General features: G+C 38.9%; 1 non-coding gene across 1 annotated transcript; it reads right to left on the bottom strand.

Annotated features, from left to right (window-relative positions):
• Positions 1-2,873: 2,873 nt before the first annotated feature.
• On the bottom strand, positions 2,874-2,980 carry LOC142550378 (small nucleolar RNA R71). The gene has a single exon (XR_012821341.1). It is a non-coding gene; the product is annotated as a small nucleolar RNA R71 (small nucleolar RNA).
• Between the last annotated feature and the right edge of the window lie 15,494 nt (positions 2,981-18,474).

The raw sequence follows: 18,474 nt of genomic DNA, 5'->3' as shown, positions 1-18,474 counted from the left end.
CCTAGATTAGGACTGAGTTGAGTCTGAGTCTGAGAATCACGGAAAGTGATTCATTGCTTGATATGGAATTATGTTCCTGATGATGATATATGTTTAGAATATAATTTATTCTTGATATTAATTCATGTTTAAGATTATAATACATGTGATGAATATTTGATTCATGTTCTGATTTTGATACATGTTATGAATGTTTATTTCATGCTTTTATATTGTTTATATGAAAGGAATGTATACATGATTTATACTGGGAATATAATTTTCACCGGAGTTATCCGGCTGTTGTCTTGTTTGTATGTGTGCATGACAACAGGTGGGACAAGATCAGGGTCAAGACAAGAAGAGAGAGAGATCATGATTAGAGTGGAGACTACGGACTTGGATTAAAGATAAGTTTGAACACTTAATAATTAGCTGTTAAACCTTAGTTTTTATTGAATATAAATTGTACATGACTTGTACTTTATTTATACGAATCTGTATATTAGTTAGATTCCTTTACGTTCCGCAATTAAAGAAATTTTTTTTTATGACCCAAATTACTTGAATTAATAAAATGATCCTAATGATGATTAAGAATTGAATTAGCGTCCGGGTCCCCACAACAGGTGGTATCAGAGCAATAGGTCCAGAACTGTAGGTTACCTTAGATTAAGATAGAGGCTAGTGAGCGGGTGTGGGGACCCGGACGCTAATTCATTCCTTAATCGTCTTTAGAAATAATTCAATCAATTATAATAAATAGGGTCTAAATTTTTTTTCTTAAAATAAAAAGCGGAACGTAATGTAATTCAATTCAAATTACATATTAAATATAAACATACAAATCTTGTATTATTGATAGGACTCGTTTTTACGTGTTTTTAGTGTTGGTTTTGAGTCGCATTCATGCATCATATTAGTTTGTTTAGTTTAATTTTGCATCTTTTTAGCATTATTTAGCATTTGACATACCTCGTGTATTTTGTGGTGATTTTGTGAGAATTGAACCAAAGAGTAGGAGAAACTTTGGCATAATGTCGAAGAGGATTCGCTAGGGCGGTCAAAAGTGACCGCCCCAGCGAGTATTGTGGTCTGGCCGAGGATTATTTTGCGCAAGTGTCTCGCTAGGGCGGTCAAAAGTGACCGCCCCAGCGAAACCAGGGACATGCTCGAGGAAGCTTATTCGAGGACCTCTCGCTAGGGCGGTCAAAATATACCGCCCTAGCGATAAGCGAGATTGAGAAAGATTTGTTTCCAAATTTCTAGGGACTCTATCCGACACCATAACCTAACACACGAGAACAGCAGCCGTTTTTCATCTTTTATCAGACTTTTCATCATTTTTCTTGGAGAGGAGGCTAGGAGCAAAGGAGATTTCGAAGACCTCGAGATTTCCACGCGTTGTGGCCGTCATCCATCGTCATCTTTAGTATTTTCATTATTCAGTATTTTATTTCTTACATTGATTGTTGGTTTTTATCATGAATTTCAGTAGCTAAACTCTAGATTTGTTGGGATTTGAGGGGATCCTACCCCGTACTCGGTGTTTAACATTATTTCTCGACGTTTTCATTAGTGAATTGTTTATGCTATTGTTCTTTCGTGTTTCAATCGAAGCCTAGCTAATTTCCTTTGATTATTTCATGTTGTTGATGAGTTCGATAGAATAGTTAACAATAGGATCAAATAGTATAAACCACGGATTTACAATTTTAGTAGATATACGGAATTGGGTACGTGTCGATAGTGATAGTTCACCCGAATGAAAGCTAGTGGATTCCATAGAATGTAATGCAATCTTGAACTGTTAAATATTTGAGGACACTTGAGTACTGCATGTTTTTTATTAGTATTAATATAGCTCGACAGAGTATATTAATTAGTCTAGGGAATTCCGTCGAACGCACGAGTAAAAGTCGAGTGTAATTATTTAAACACGAGTGGTAGGTGAACTGATAATTTCCAACAAATTCATTTCTCATTTGATTTAATCCAAATTAATCATTGCGTTCTTGAACACGTTTTCTTTGCAATTTAATTATTTTAATTGTTTACTTTACATTAGTTTAATCATCAACTCAATTTATCGTTGCTAAAGAAATTTTACTTGAAAATAAAAAATAGTGTAACGCAGTCCTTGTGGAACGATACTCGTATTCACTTACGTTTATTATAACTTGACTATCGTGCACTTGCGATATTTAAATCGAGCTTTCATTTATAAAATAAATTTTGGGATTATTCACTGTGCAAGTTTTGCTCGATCAAGTTTTTGGCGCCGTTGCCGGGGACTGTTGATTCACAATTTTTTATTTTTCATTTAAATTCTTTAGTATTATTTATTTTATTGTTATTTGATACTCTCATTGTGTTGCAGATTTTTCTTGTGGTGCATGCGAAGATCACTCGAGTTTAAGCTTGAGCCTTTTGACCCCGACATCGAACGCACAGCTAGACGTCGACTACAGCAGCAAAGAGCGAAGGAAAGAATGGAAGGCGATCAACAAAGAGAGGAGCCAAGGCGTATACCAATGTTGGATTATGCACAGACGTCTCTTGATTGAGCACGTCCAAGCATCGTAAGACCAGTCATCCGAACTAATCAGTTTGAGATCAAGCCAGCTATCATTCAGATGATTCAGAACACTGTCCAATTTGGGGGAAGTGCACTTGACGACCCTAATTCTCATATAGCTGACTTTCTTGAAATTTGTGATACTTTTAAATTTAATGGCGTGTCTGATGACGCTGTTCGTTTGCGTTTATTTCCATTTTCACTGAGAGATAAAGCTAAGTCGTGGTTAAACTGTTTGCCTGTAGGGTCTAATACTACATGGGAAGATATGGCAAAGGCGTTCCTGATCAAGTACTTTCCTCCGTCGAAGACTATGAAGCTCAGAGCCGACATTACTACTTTTGCTCAATATGAGCAAGAGTCACTTTACGAGGCATGGGAGTGCTACAAGGACTTGTTGAGGAGATGTCCACACCATGAGCTGCCTCTTGGGTTAGTTGTTCAAACTTTCTACTACGGTCTGCTTACTCCTAACCGTACTATGATAGATGCTGCTGCCTGTGGTAACTTACTGAGAAAGACGGCGGAGGAAGGATATGAGTTATTGGAGGAGATGGCTGCTAGTAGCTATCATCCTCAGTCTGATAGGCAGAGACGAGGTGCTGAAGTTAATCAAGTTAATGATTTGTCGGCGGTTTCAGCATAGTTAGAGGCTTTGAATAGAAAGATTGATGGGATGAGCATGAGTGGGTCGGCTATGCGTCTGCAAGAAATTTTCTGTGATAAGTGTGGGGGTGAGCATGATGTGCAGGATTGCCAAGATGGCAATCCATTCTATGTGCCTGAGGGAGCACCGGTAAAACAAGTGGGATTCCAGAACCGTCCTAGAAATGACCCTTACTCGAACACATATAATCCGGGATGGAGGAATCACCCAAACTTTTCATGGGGAGGTCAAAACAACCAACATCGCCAACAAAGAAGTTCACCATATGTGATGCACCAAGGATTCAAGCCAGAACCGTCTCGGGAGGAGAAGTTCAATTTAGAGCAAATGATGACTAAATTTATTTCTGCAACAGAGACGAGATTTCAGAACCAAGATGCATCCATAAAGGGGTTAGAGAATCAAATTGGACATTTGGCTAAGCTGATTGCTAATAAGGAGCAAGGAACTTTACCAAGCAACACGGAAACTAACCCAAGAGAACATGTGAAGGCGGTGGAATTGCGTAGTGGAAAAACACTCGGGTCTAATGAGGAAAAGACCAAGCACGGTGAGGATGAGGTGAAAAATCGAGGAGGTAAGTCTTCTAACTCTACATCTACACCTATTGCACAGAGTAAAATTATTATCCCTCCACCTTTTCCTGCAGCAATGAAGAAAGCTAAATTAGATGCACAATTTGGTAAATTTCTTGAGATATTTAAAAAATTGCATATTAACATTCCTTTTGCTGATGCTTTATTGAATATGCCAAGTTATGCAAAATTCTTGAAAGATATCTTAGCAAATAAGCGGAAGCTAGAAGATCATATGACGGTGAATTTGACCGAAAATTGCTCCGCTTTAGTTCAAAACAAGATGCCTCCGAAGCAAAAAGATCCAGGGAGTTTCTCGATACCTTGCATTATTGGTGACATTAATTTTCATAAAGCTCTATGTGTTCTTGGTGCGAGCATTAATCTGATGTCTTTTTCTGTGTTTAGGAGACTGGGATTAGGTGAACCCAAGCCAACTAGGATGTCGTTGCAGCTGGCTGACAGATCTGTCAAATATCCACGTGGGATTATCGAAGATGTTCTGGTGAAAGTGGATAAGTTTATTTTTCCTGCAGACTTTGTGGTACTTGACATGGAGGAAGATTTAGAGATGCCTTTAATCCTAGGGAGACCGTTTCTGGCTACAGGGAAAGCACTGATTGATGTTGAGGAGGGGAAATTGAGACTGAGAGTTGGAGAAGAAGAAATTATTTTTGATGTTTTCAATACTCTCAAGCACACAATGCACAATGATAGTTGCTTTCGTATTGATGTCTTGGATTCGCTTTTTTGTGATTTTGTGCAGGATGGATTGAAAGAACCATTGGAGGCCACTCTCACTACTGAAAAGCAGGAGGACGAGCTAGACGAGGAAAAGATGGAGATGGTAGCTCATTTGAATGCCATTCCACCTTGTAGAAAGCAAGTGAGGCTTAGACTAGAGGAATTGGGAGACAGAAAAGATTTAATGCCTCAAAAGTCAAGCCTAGAGGAGCCACCTACTTTGGAGCTCAAACCATTACCTCCACATCTCAAGTACGTATATCTAGGAGAAAATAATAAATTGCCTGTTATTATTTCCTCTTCTTTGACAGATGAGATGGAGAGTAAGCTCTTGGGAGTCCTCAAGGAGCATAAAGGAGCGTTCGCTTGGAAGGTTTCAGACATAAAAGGTATAAGTCCTTCGATCTGCATGCACAAAATTCTGATGGAAGATAAATACTCACCTCTAGCACAACCACAAAGGAGACTCAATCCAAAGATGCAAGAGGTAGTAAAAGCTGAAACAATTAAACTTCTGGATGCAGGTATGATCTATCCTATCTTTGATAGTGCGTGGGTAAGTCCTGTACAATGTGTGCCTAAAAAGAGTGGGACTACTGTTATTGTTAATGAAAAAAATGAGTTGATTCCAACTAGAACTATTACGGGTTGGCGTGTATGCATAGATTATAGGAAATTGAATGATGCAACCCGTAAAGATCACTTTCTCTTGCCATTTATCGATCAAATGATTGAACGATTAGCAGGTCATGAATTTTATTGCTTTTTAGATGGATATTCGGGATACAATCAAATCACAATTGCACCTGAGGACCAAGAGAAAACTACTTTCACTTGCCCTTATGGTACTTTTGCGTTTAGGCGAATGCCATTTGGTTTATGCAATGCACCTGCAACATTTCAAAGATGCATTTAGGCGAATGCCATTTGGTTTATGACAGCACCTGTTCTGACTGTCCCTGATTGGGAGCTACCGTTTGAGGTGATGTGCGATGCTAGTGATACAGCTGTTGGTGCGGTGCTGGGTCAAAGGAAGAACAAGGTATTTCATACCATCTACTATGCAAGTAAGACTTTAAATGATGCTCAATTGAATTACGCTACTACTGAAAAGGAATTGCTTGCTATAGTATTTGCTTTCGACAAATTTCATTCATACCTTGTTCTGTCTAAAGCAACTGTGTATACAGATCATTCTGCCCTAAAATACTTGCTTGCTAAGAAAGATGCGAAACCTAGGTTAATTAGGTGGATTTTATTATTGCAAGAATTTGATCTCGAAATTCGAGATAAAAAGGGTGTGGAAAATGTAGTTGCTGACCACCTGTCTAGGCTTGAGCATGTTAGAATTAAGGGCAGTGACGATGATATTGATGACTGGTTTCCTGATGAACAATTGCTTGAGGTAAATGCGTACCCTTGGTATGCCGATTTTGCAAATTTTCTTGTCACTGGCACACCTCCACCTAATTTATTGTTTCACCAAAGAAAGAAATTCTTTTCAGACGTGAAATATTATTTTTGGGAGGAACCGTTCTTGTTTAAGATTTGTGCAGAATCCATGATAAGAAGATGTGTGGCGGAGGAGGAAACCAATCAAATTCTGAACCATTGTCATGACCGTGAGGTAGGTGGTCACTTTGGACCCCTATGGATGGCATCTAAGGTACTTGAATGTGGCTTCTATTGGCCAACTCTTTTTAAGGATGCTCGTTTGTATGTTCTCAATTGTGATAGATGCCAACGCACAGGTAATATTTCCAACCGTCATGAGATGCCTTTAAATAACATTATTGAGTGTGAAATATTTGATGTGTGGGGGATTGATTTTATGGGTCCTTTTCCTGCGTCTGTTGCAAAGAAATTTATTCTGGTGGCAGTGGAGTATGTATCTAAATGGGTGGAGGCAGAGGCTTGTGCCACTAATGATGCACAAGTGGTGTTAAAATTTTTGAAGAAACATATTTTTAATCGATTTGGTGCACCACGTGCTTAGTGGCACCCATTTTTGCAACAAAATTTTTGATAAACTGTTGGGCAAATATGGTGTCACCCACAAGGTTTCCACTCCATACCATCCCAAAACTAGTGGACAAGTTGAAGTATCCAATCGAGAAATTAAGAGAATTTTAGAGAAGACGGTTAATGTGAATAGGAAGGACTGGTCCATTCGGTTAGATGATGCTTTGTGGGCGTATCGTACTGCTTTTAAAACACCTATAGGCACTACACCATATAGGTTGCTTTTTGGTAAAGCATGTCATCTACCAGTCGAATTATAGCATAGAGCATATTGGGCGACCAAAGCACTAAACTTTGATTTTGCTCTTGCAGGTGAAAAACGATTGCTGCAGTTGAATCAGTTAGATGAGTTTCGGGGAAGAGCTTATGATCTTGCACTATCTTACAAGGAACGCACCAAACGAGCCCATGACAAACACATTATAAGAAGGGAATTCAAAGTGGGTGAAGCGGTGTTGGTATACAATCCTCGCTTACGACTCTTTCCGGGCAAGCTAAAGTCAAGGTGGTCAGGACCATTCACTATAGCCAAGGTGTTCCCATCGGGTGCAGTGGTGTTGCATGATGGCAAGGACGGGACATTTACTGTGAACGCTCAAAGATTGAAGCACTATATCGGTGGCACAATTGAGCCACGAATTGGAGTCACTCGGCTCCATGACAGTCATTGAAGACATGGGTGAAGAGTCGAGCTCTAGACTATAAATTGAGAACTACTTCTACTCCTTATTTTGATTTTGATTATATTTTTTTTTAGTTATTAATCGCATCATTTGCATTTAGGTAGTTGCATGGCATTGCATTCAAATTTTTTTCCCGAACACTTCTCGCTCGGGCGGTCAAAACTGACCGCCCCAGCGGGTACTCGTTTTAAAAAAAAAAAAAAAGAAGTCTTTTGCGAAAACGTCTCGCCAGGGCGGGAAAAATATACCGCCCTAGCGAGTCGCGCAGATTAAAAATTTTTCTCCCCGAAAACTTCTCGCTCGGGCGGTCAATTTTGACCGCCCTAGCAAGTCGCACAGATTAACAAAAAAATTTTTTTCCGAAAACTTCTCGCTCGGGCGGTCAGTTTTGACCGCCCTAGCGAGTCGCGCAGATTATAAATACTTTCCTCTTCTCTTTTCCTCCCCACTTCGAACCCTACTACTCCCCTCCGATTTTCGGCACCCCCCCTCCATCTTTTGTGCTCAATCCTTATTATTTGGTGATTTTTCAGGGAAAAGACTCAATCTTGGTCCATACACTCCACGAGGAAGCATTTAGGCTACAAGATTTTCTTCTCCGGCGGTCTTTCAAGCAACTCCGGTCATCTTCCACATATTCCGGTGAGCTTATCCGGCGACCCTCAACAATTTTCCGGCGGTTGGATACTTTGTGCACTCCAATCTCTACATGGCACCCAAAAGATCTAAGGTAACTCACGGTGCTTCTAGTTCTCGTTCCACTCCATCTATGTTTGTGAATGAAAAAGCTAGGGAGAGATTTGAGCATGCTAGACTACATAGGAAACCAATCCCTGAGCGTGGATTTAGCTCGTTTCTTATCGGTCAATTTTCGGAGTCCCAAATAGAAAGAAGAGGGTGGAATACCTTTGTAGCACAACCGAATGCAGCAGTGGTTCCGGTTGTGCGTGAATTTTATGCCAATGCTCCGGAGGGAAATGAGTCGAAGGCATTTGTGAGGGGACATCTAGTCCCGTATGATCCCAAGACGATCAATGATATGTTGGGTTTACCGTCGGTGGACGATTCGGTGTTTCAGGCGTGGGTGCTTAACCCGGATTATGATTTGATCATTCGCACACTCTGTTATCCGGGCACCACGTGGAAACAACCGGGGACTTACACGGTCTTTCATGAAAAGTTTTTGAAAGTGGAGGGGGCATTGTGGTATGCATTCTTGTCTAAGAGATTGATGCCGGTCGGTCATACGAGTGATGTGCAGCGTGAGCGGGCGGTTGTTCTCTATGCCATCTGTACTGGGATGGTGATTGATGTGGGCAGGCTCATTTTCGGACAGCTTAACATGTGCATTAATAGCAGCAATTTGGCTTTTTACTTCCCGACGATAGTGACTGAGCTGTGTGCCCGAGCGGGGGTGATATTCGAAGATGATGATGAGTGGTTACCGCCGATGAGAGCCATTGATGAGGCTCTCTATAAATTCAAGAGGGAGAAGAGACAGGCTGAGCTGCCCGAGGAGGTATTTTTCGATTATGGGATAGCAGCTCAACCACCTCCGGCCTTAGGACATGCACCACCACCCCCGCAGCCACGCCGCCATGCCATGCGAGATCGCGTCGCCGAATTGGGCGCTTGGGCCCATTATCAGACGCAGTACCAGGCCGTTTATCAGGCACATATTCAGAACATCGAACACCTGGTGCAGGGGATCTCAACTCATTTGGGCATCGACACTTCCGGACGGCCACCTACACCCGCATACCCGCCACCCTTCCAATTTCAGTACAATTATCATATGCCCCCAGCAGCTGAAGAGGGAGTTCCACCGCCGGAGAATGAGGAGGAGGATGATTTCTGATCAGGGGAGTTTACTGTTTCCCCTTTCTTTTTATTTTGCATATTCTATCTTTGCATTTAAATTCATGAGTTTTTTTTATGTTTTTAGTGTTTGTTTCGTTTTGTGCACTGAGGGCATTGCACAACTCTAGTATGAGGGGGGTAGATTGTTATGTTTGCTTAGTTAATTGGTTTTAAATTGTTGCATTTCTTTTATTTGGTGTCGTTTATGGTGAGAAGACATAGTGTATGAGCCAATGATGATGTTGAATTGATAGTTTACAAAAGTATTGATTGGGTCACCTCATGAATGGTACTCTTGATTGTTAAAGCATGAATTTTGGCACAAAGTTGAACTTTTTGAGCACATATGTGTGGGGACTAGAATTTTGTAGGAATAATGGTGAAATTTGAAGGTTTTGTGTGGTTAACTTGAAAGGCATCATTTATGAGTTGATTTAGCATGTAAACCCGTGAAAATAAGTCACTAATTGGGACCTTGAATGAGAAAATGTGATTTGCCTTGAACTTCACATATACCCCCTTTTTCAATGCACTGAATTAAAATATCATACTCCTAACCAGCTGTAATCCAAAGTATATATTCTTAGCCTAGGGAGTACACGTGTGAAAATTGTGCATCAAAATATATATATATATATATATCGAAAAAGAAAAAATTGGTGGAGATGTAAGGTGAGGGGGAGCCGAAATAAAAGGAATGAAATTCTATTCCTGGGCTAAAAGTTGGAGATGTAAGGAGACAAGGAAAGTCAGACGAAAAGTCTTGATGATTGCACAATGAAAATGATCGGTGTACTCCCGACTGTTAGCCACTTGAGCTTATTCTCCTGCTTTTCGACACCCTTCTCTGCACTTAAGAATCGAATAAAGTTCAAATTATGGTTAGTGATAAATGGACACGGGGGTGCATGCTAGTGAGACTTGTATTGAAGTGCTAATTGAGTGACTCGCATGATCGGATGATTGATCTATTTGAAGTACGAATGACTAGACCCATCATGACACACACACGTTCAAATTAGTGTCGAGATTTATGTGTAGATGAGAATGAGTATTCGTTTGTGATTTGACTTGATTATGATTTGTATGTGGGAAAGTTCACTGAGGCATGAGCATAAAAGTGTTAACTCACCATTGACATTTACTTGTGTTGGTTATTTCTTGTTTGAGTATTTTGTGTTTGTTGTGTTTGTTTAGAATCTCGTGCTTTAACCTATTTTGCTCGAGGACGAGCAAAAGGTTAGTATGAGGGGGTTGATAGGAATCGTTTTTACGTGTTTTTAGTGTTGGTTTTGAGTCGCATTCATGCATCATATTAGTTTTTTAGTTTAATTTTGCATCTTTTTAGCATTATTTAGCATTTGACTGACCTCGTGTATTTTGTGGTGATTTTGTAGGAATTGAACCAAAGAGTGGGAGAAACTTTGACATAATGTCGAAGAGGATTCGCTAGGGCGGTCAAAAGTGACCGCCCCAGCGAGCATTGTGGTCTGGCCGAGGATTATTTTGCGCAAGTGTCTCGCTAGGGCGGTCAAAAGTGACCGCCCCAGCGAAACCAGGGACATGCTCGAGGAAGCTTATTCGAGGACCTCTCGCTAGGGCGGTCAAAATATACCGCCCTAGCGAGAAGCGAGATTGAGAAAGATTTGTTTCCAAATTTATAGGGACTCTATCCGACACCATAACCTAACACACGAGAACAGCAGCCGTTTTTCATCTTTTATCAGACTTTTCATCATTTTTATTGGAGAGGAGGCTAGGAGCAAAGGAGATTTCGAAGACCTCGAGATTTCCATGCGTCGTGGCCGTCATCCATCGTCATCTTTAGTATTTTCATTATTCAGTATTTTATTTCTTACATTGATTGTTGGTTTTTATCATGAATTTCAGTAGCTAAACTCTAGATTTGTTGGGATTTGAGGGGATCCTACCCCGTACTCGGTGTTTAACATTATTTTTGGACGTTTTCATTAGTGAATTGTTTATGCTATTGTTCTTTCGTGTTTCAATCGAAGCCTAGCTAACTTCCTTTGATTATTTCATGTTGTTGATGAGTTCGATAGAATAGTTAACAATAGGATCAAATAGTATAAACCACGGATTTACAATTTTAGTAGATATACGGAATTGGGTACGTGTCGATAGTGATAGTTCACCCGAATGAAAGCTAGTGGATTCCATAGAATGTAATGCAATCTTGAACTGTTAAATATTTGAGGACACTTGAGTACTGCATGTTTTTTATTAGTATTAATATAGCTCGACAGAGTATATTAATTAGTCGAGGGAATTCCGTCGAACGCACGAGTAAAAGTCGAGTGTAATTATTTAAACACGAGTGGTAGGTGAACTGATAATTCCCAACAAATTCATTTCTCATTTGATTTAATCCAAATTAATCATTGCGTTCTTGAACACGTTTTCTTTGCAATTTAATTATTTTAATTGTTTACTTTACATTAGTTTAATCATCAACTCAATTTATCGTTGTTAAAGAAATTTTACTTGAAAATAAAAAATAGTGTAACGCAGTCCTTGTGGAACGATACTCGTATTCACTTACGTTTATTATAACTTGACTATCGTGCACTTGCGATATTTAAATCGAGCTTTCATTTATAAAATAAATTTTGGGATTATTCACTGTGCAAGTTTTGCTCGATCAATTATCTACAAGAATTCAACTAGGTTCAACTATATGGCAATGCTGAATCCTAAGTTGCCTCAGAGCCCGGATCTCCACGCTATCTAGTCCAGCCTCGTTCTTTTCTTGACCCTGATCCTATCCCACCTATTGCCATGCACAAAATGTCAAATCTTCTTTCGGCTCTCCCGGTCTGATCCGTTTCATCCATAATCATCTCAATTAATAAATAAATCATTTCAGATTAATCTCGGATTACGGTAATAAAATCTCGGGCCTTACATTTCTCCCCCTCTAAGATATGATTTCGTCCTCGAAATCACAGGCAATCAAATCAGATAAATAAGAAATTTATAATATAGGTTACCTCTGAAAATTTATTCTATAAAATCATTCTGAAATCTCAATCTCATATCAGATTCTATCTCTTTTAATGCCCTGCCAACTTTACCGTATTTCCAACAGCAGAATAGTCTTCATTCTGAATTTTCATTCTTCCACGCATCCCTGATTTCAATTTGAAGAAGAATTCAAGAAGTATAATATCATAATACCCTTCAAAATAACTCTGACAGAATCAATCTCACAATACTGGTTATACAACATTCGTATATACCAATCAACAGCTCATACCAAATCAATATCATCAGCTGTTATCAAATTCAATCTCAGATATCGCCGTAATATCATTCCCATTCAGCGGAAATCTGCAGTACTCACTGTACAATACCCTGACTAAAGCTATCTCGATACTCATCTAATAGCTATTATTGTACAATAATTCATAAAGTGACAAGACATCAGGAAACTAGTGCTAAAATCCAGCACTACAGTTCCTGGATATCCTCCCATATCTAGATAGTTTGCTCCGACTATCCGTCAATCTATAAACCATAGATAAAAAATCATGCTATACATTCTGCCAAAAGTATAAAATCAACCAAAAATCACGGTATGATATAATTAACTCTGGCATTCAATACAATCTGACCCCTTTTCCGACATACCTCTCGGTCGTCTTGTCATATCTGTACGTCATCCCGTACAATATACATATGCAGATTTGAACAATCGTTCAATCAAAACCACATCTTGTTACATTCTTGGCACGATTTCGGTAAGTCTATCACCAGATCCATAGATTTATACTCCTATTTTTATTCAGGAATCGATAATCTGTATAACCAATCTCCTGGTTTCTATCTTCCTGTCTTCATCTGTCAGCGATTTAGACATTTCAATACAAACTCTGACATAACTGATTTCGTTTATTTGCATCAAAACTGTCCGTTCGAATTATCACACATTTCCTGTTACCAGAATAATAGTGAATCTACTACTGTGTGCATCTGACAATACCTGTCATTTCAAATTCGAAATATCTGGCACAAACAAATCAGCTAATTATATAAAATAAAGTATTACCTACCTGGTATTCTGATTTACACACTGTTCTGACTATCGAAATCAAGTTCTGAACAATCTGATCAACTTCGGAACTGCTGTAATTTTCAACATCAGCTCTGAGCCGGCTTGAACGTTCTGAAGTTCTGCCATTATCAATGTCGTTTTCAGCCACTGATCACTGTCTTAATTGTGCTACAATCAATCAGTATACTATCTTCAGATATCACAGACTCTGAATACAATCTGTTGCAATCTGGATTCATAGCCCAAAAATTCTGTATACAACAATCTCAGTTCCCAGAATATTCAATACAAATTTCAACAGTTCGATTCAATCAATCATATGCTGCGAATATATCAAAATATCATAGATAAAACGATCATAAGGTCATCAGAACACTTCGGAACACAGGATTTATCAACCCATACACAGAACTGAAGTATTTCCCAGAGGAACACATAATCAGATGTAACTCTAACTCTCAGGCAGTAAATCTTCTAACTGACATTTCAACTATTTCAATTCAATCAATATCATTCTGTACAAAAGTCTAAAAGGAAATTCATACCTGATATCAATTCAAGGCTGAAGTCGCTCTCCCTGATATAATACAAACCCAGAATTTCATCTGGAACGACTATAGCAACTCTCCTGCTACTGACAAATCATTTCCATGTAGGCTCAACTTCAGTAATAAACTGAATCCATAAGGAATTACTCCATTCTTTTCGATAATCATCGAATCATACATAATACGGATATCAAGGAATTCAAAATCGAGAATCCTTTCCGTATATCATTCGTTCATCGGCCATTTCAGGTCCGAATCTTACCATCTCCTGGCAAGAATCTATAATATTTCTGTACTTGTTAGCATATTAATATCAATAATGTAGTAGTCAGAATCAGATAATACAAGTATAATACAATCTAACTCAATCTCATTCCCCTTTTTACTGTAGTATACAATATATCACAGAATTCACTGATATCAATTCCTTTCCCCAAAAGGTACAAAGATCAATACTATAGTAACACAGACTCAACAGGTACAACATATATCAATGCAACTCAGTCAAAGATAATCGTAGGAAATGCATTAGTATATATCAATACATATGCGACATAATCATAAAAGAACAGATACCTGTCACTACATCATCAAGTGCATCCTGGGTCTGTTCCTCGATCACTTCCACCAGACGCTCCTACTCATGGGAATCTTCGGGAATCTTTCAGTGGACATACTCTTGCGAAATGTCCTAATTGTTTACAAATACGGCAACTACCAAATACTCCTTGGCATTGCTCAATGGGATGTCTCCCTCTGCAGGTGCTGCAGTACACTCCGGTATAATTTTGACTGGAACTACTGGAGCTAGAAAGGCTGCTGCCTAACTTCTTAAACTGCTTCTTTCGAGCTTTCAAATAGTCTTTCCTTTCACCACTACTACTACCAGTCTCAGGTCCGAGAGGTGGTTGTTGTGGTCTCAATGCTAGAGGCGCAAACGAAGCTCCTTTCTGTCTTTTCATCCTGGCTTCGGCTGTCTTGGCCCTAATCAGAGCATCAACGAAACTATAGGGTCGGCCTGTATTTACTAATGTCAATATCTCAGGATTCAATCCCTTAACAAATTGATCGGTCACAGCTTCATCATTCTCAGCCACGTGAGGAGCAAAACGTAGCAAAGTAGAAAATTGAGCAACATATTCCTCAACGCTTAAATGACCCTGTTTCAAATTTTCAAATTCTGCCCTTTTATCATCTCGGTACGAACTTGGGAGAAATCTTCGATAGAATTCAGTTTTAAAGATCTTCCACGTAATCACTGTACCACGCTGCTCTAAAACCCCTTTGGTTGCAATCCACCAACTCTTTGCGACTTCTTTTAACTGGTTCCCAATCAGTTTAACTCTCCGTTCATCTGGTTACTCAAGTGAATCAAACAGTATCTCAATATCGTCTAGCCAATTCTCACAATCAACAGTCGTCTCAGTACCCTTCAGACTCAGCGGTGTCAATGACTGAAACCTCTTCAACTGTACTTCCATCGAAGTTTCGGATACATCCATCTGATCCATCCAAATGCTTCCCTGGTTCTGAGATTCTTTGAGGAGCTAATCTGATTATCATAAGGATCAGTAACCAGATACCACAACCTATTTCCAAGTTTCAGTCCTCCTCTGATCATCTTACAGCTGATCAAGAGTCGGTTCTAATCCAGCCTCAATAATGCATATTACTATATCAAATCAGATAAATCAAATAACATGCATCAACAAGCAGTAAATCATGCTAGCACTCACATGCAAAAAAAGAAAATTCATTCTACCCCGCTCCTCTCTTCTATCTTAGTCTCCAAGATCTATCGCTCTGATACCACCTGTTGTGGGACCCGGACGCTAATTCATTCCTTAATCGTCTTTAGGAATAATTCAATCAATTATAATAAACAGGGACTAAATTTTTTTTCTTAAAATACAAAGCGGAAAGTAATGTAATTCAATTCAATTACATATTAAATATAAACATACAAATCTTGTATTATCTACAAGAATTCAACTAGGTTCAACTATATGGCAGTGTTGAATCCTAAGTTGCCTCAGATCTCGGATCTCCACGCTATCTAGTCCAGCCTCTTTCTTTTCTTGACCCTGATCCTATCCCACCTGTTGCCATGAACAAAATTTCAAATCTTCTTTCGGCTCTCCCGGTCTGATCCGTTTCATCCATAATCATCTCAATTAATAAATAAATCATTTCAGATTAATCTCGGATTACGGTAATAAAATCTCGGGCCTTACAGCGGGGTAGAATGAATTTTCTTTCCTTGCATGTGATTGCTAGCATGTGATTTATTATAATGTTGAATTACATTGTGTGTGCTAGCATGATATTATGTGTTATTGTTTTTAAATACATGTTACCTGAATATCTGAGTTGATTTGGTAATATGTCTGATTTTAAAATGAATCAGAACCAATTCTTGATCAGAAGGTAAGCTGATCAGAAAGGGACTGAGATTGATTTATCTCATGTGATACTAACTCTTGTGGTAATCAGATATACCTTCTCGAAGAATTCCGGAAAGGGGTAGTACTTCGACTGATCAGATGGATGAGATAGAAACTCGGATGGAAACACAGTTGAAGAGATTTCAGTCGTTTCAACCGTCGATTCTGAAGGGTACTGAGACACCAGTGGATCGTGAGAATTGGCTAGAGGACATAGAAATACTTTTTGAATTTCTTGGTTTTACAGATGATTGTAGAGTTAGATTAGTTGGGCATCAGTTACGGGAAGTTGCAAGGAGTTGGTGGCTGGTAACCAAAGAAGCCTTAGAACAGCGTAGTTCAGTGATTCCGTGAAAAATTTTTAAAGTTGAATTATATCAAAGATTCTTTCCCTTGTCATACAGATAGAATAAAAGTGCAGAGTTTACAGATCTGAGACAGGGTCAGTTAAATATTGATCAGTATTGGCCTAGTTCTTCACTTTGCTACGTTTTGCCCCTCACGTGGCTAGAAATGATGCAGCTATGTCTGATCAGTTCATCCAGGGATTAAATCCGGAGATCCGTACGTTGGTAAATGTGAAACAATCAAATAATTTTTCTGATACTCTGAACAGAGCCAAAAGAGCAGAAACAGTTCTGAGAAGACAAAAGGAAGCTCCATATGTTCTTCTAACACCGAGACCACAACAACTACCTCCCAGAATCGAGACTGGTAGTATTAGTGGTGAAAAGAAAGACTATTTGAAAGCTCGAAAGAAACAGTTTAAGAAATTAGGGAGCGGACCGAGCGGTTCATCTAGCTCCAGTGGTTCTAGCCCGAGTTATACTGGAGTTTATTGCAGGACTTGCGGAGGAAGACATCCCACTGAGCAATGCCAAGTAGTATTTGGTAGTTGCCGTATCTGCCGACACTCAGGACATTTTGAGAGAGTATGTCCACAGAGAGGTTCCCGAAGATTCCAGGGAGCAGAGGCGTCTGGTGGTAGTGACCGAGGAACAGATCCAGGATGCACTTGATGATGTAGTGACAGGTATCTGTTCTGTTATGATTTTGTCCCATATGTATTGGGAGATTCTCGTACATCTTATACATGATTTCTGAGTGAATTGCTTTGACATATGCTTTATTCTATTGGGTCTGTATATACTGTAGTATTGATTTCTTTATCTTTTAGGGGAAAGATTGATACCAGTGAATTCTGTAAATATCGTATACTGCAGTGAAGTGAGAATGAGATTGAGTTAGATTATGTTGTACTTGTATTGTCTGATTCTGGCAGCATTATTGATATGAATATATTGAACAAGTACAGAGCTATTGTAGATTCTTACCAGGAGATGGTAAGTTTCGGACTTGAAATGGCCAAAGAATGAATAATGTACGGTAATGATTTTCGATTTTGAATTCCTTTGATTTCCGTATTAATTAGGATTCGATGATTATCGAAAGGAATGGAGTTATTCATTATGCATTCATTTGATTACTGAAAATGAATATACCATGAGCTGATTTGTCAGTAGCAAGAGAAATGCTAACGTCTTTCTAGATGAAATTTCGGATTTGCCTTATATCAGGGAGAGTGATTCCCGCCTTGATTTGATACCAGGTACTGGTTTTATTTTAGAAGTCCGTACAGAATGATACTGATTGATTTGAAAGAATTGAAATATCAATTAGAGGATTTACTGACCGAAAGTTACACCTGATTGTGTGTTTCTCTTTAAAATACTTCAGTTCTGATTATGGTTTGATGAATCCGGTATTCAGAGGTATTATGATGATTTTATGCCGTTTATCTATGATATTTTGTGATATACTCGTGGCATATGACTAACTAAATCGAATATCTTGTATTGAAGGATATGAGAACTGAAATTGTTCAGATATAAATCCCAATTGAAACAGATTGTATTCCGAGTATGTGATATCCGAATATGGTATACCGATTGATATTAGCACAGCTGAGGCAGTGATCAGTGGCTGAGAATGATACCGATGTCAGAAACTTCTTTATTTTCTTGCCTGAGTTTAACAGATTATTATATATAACTGTTGTTTTGAAATTTCTTGAGAATTGTATTGTTCTAAAACAGTATTTGAGACAGAGTATATTAGTTGGGGGACATTACATCCGAAGATGATATAGCAGTTGATCTAAACAACATCAAGGATGTGATACAGATTATTCGGAACCGTTGAGAGTATATACAGTTCAAGCTGAATCAGAGCTAAACTCGCGAATTAAAGCAGTCCAGAAGTTTAATCAGAATGTTCAGAACGCGGTTTAGATAATCAG

Source organism: Primulina tabacum, chromosome 6, assembly GCF_025594145.1.
Source record: "Primulina tabacum isolate GXHZ01 chromosome 6, ASM2559414v2, whole genome shotgun sequence".
NCBI lineage: Eukaryota > Viridiplantae > Streptophyta > Magnoliopsida > Lamiales > Gesneriaceae > Primulina > Primulina tabacum.
This window is presented reverse-complemented; position numbering and strand designations above follow the sequence as displayed.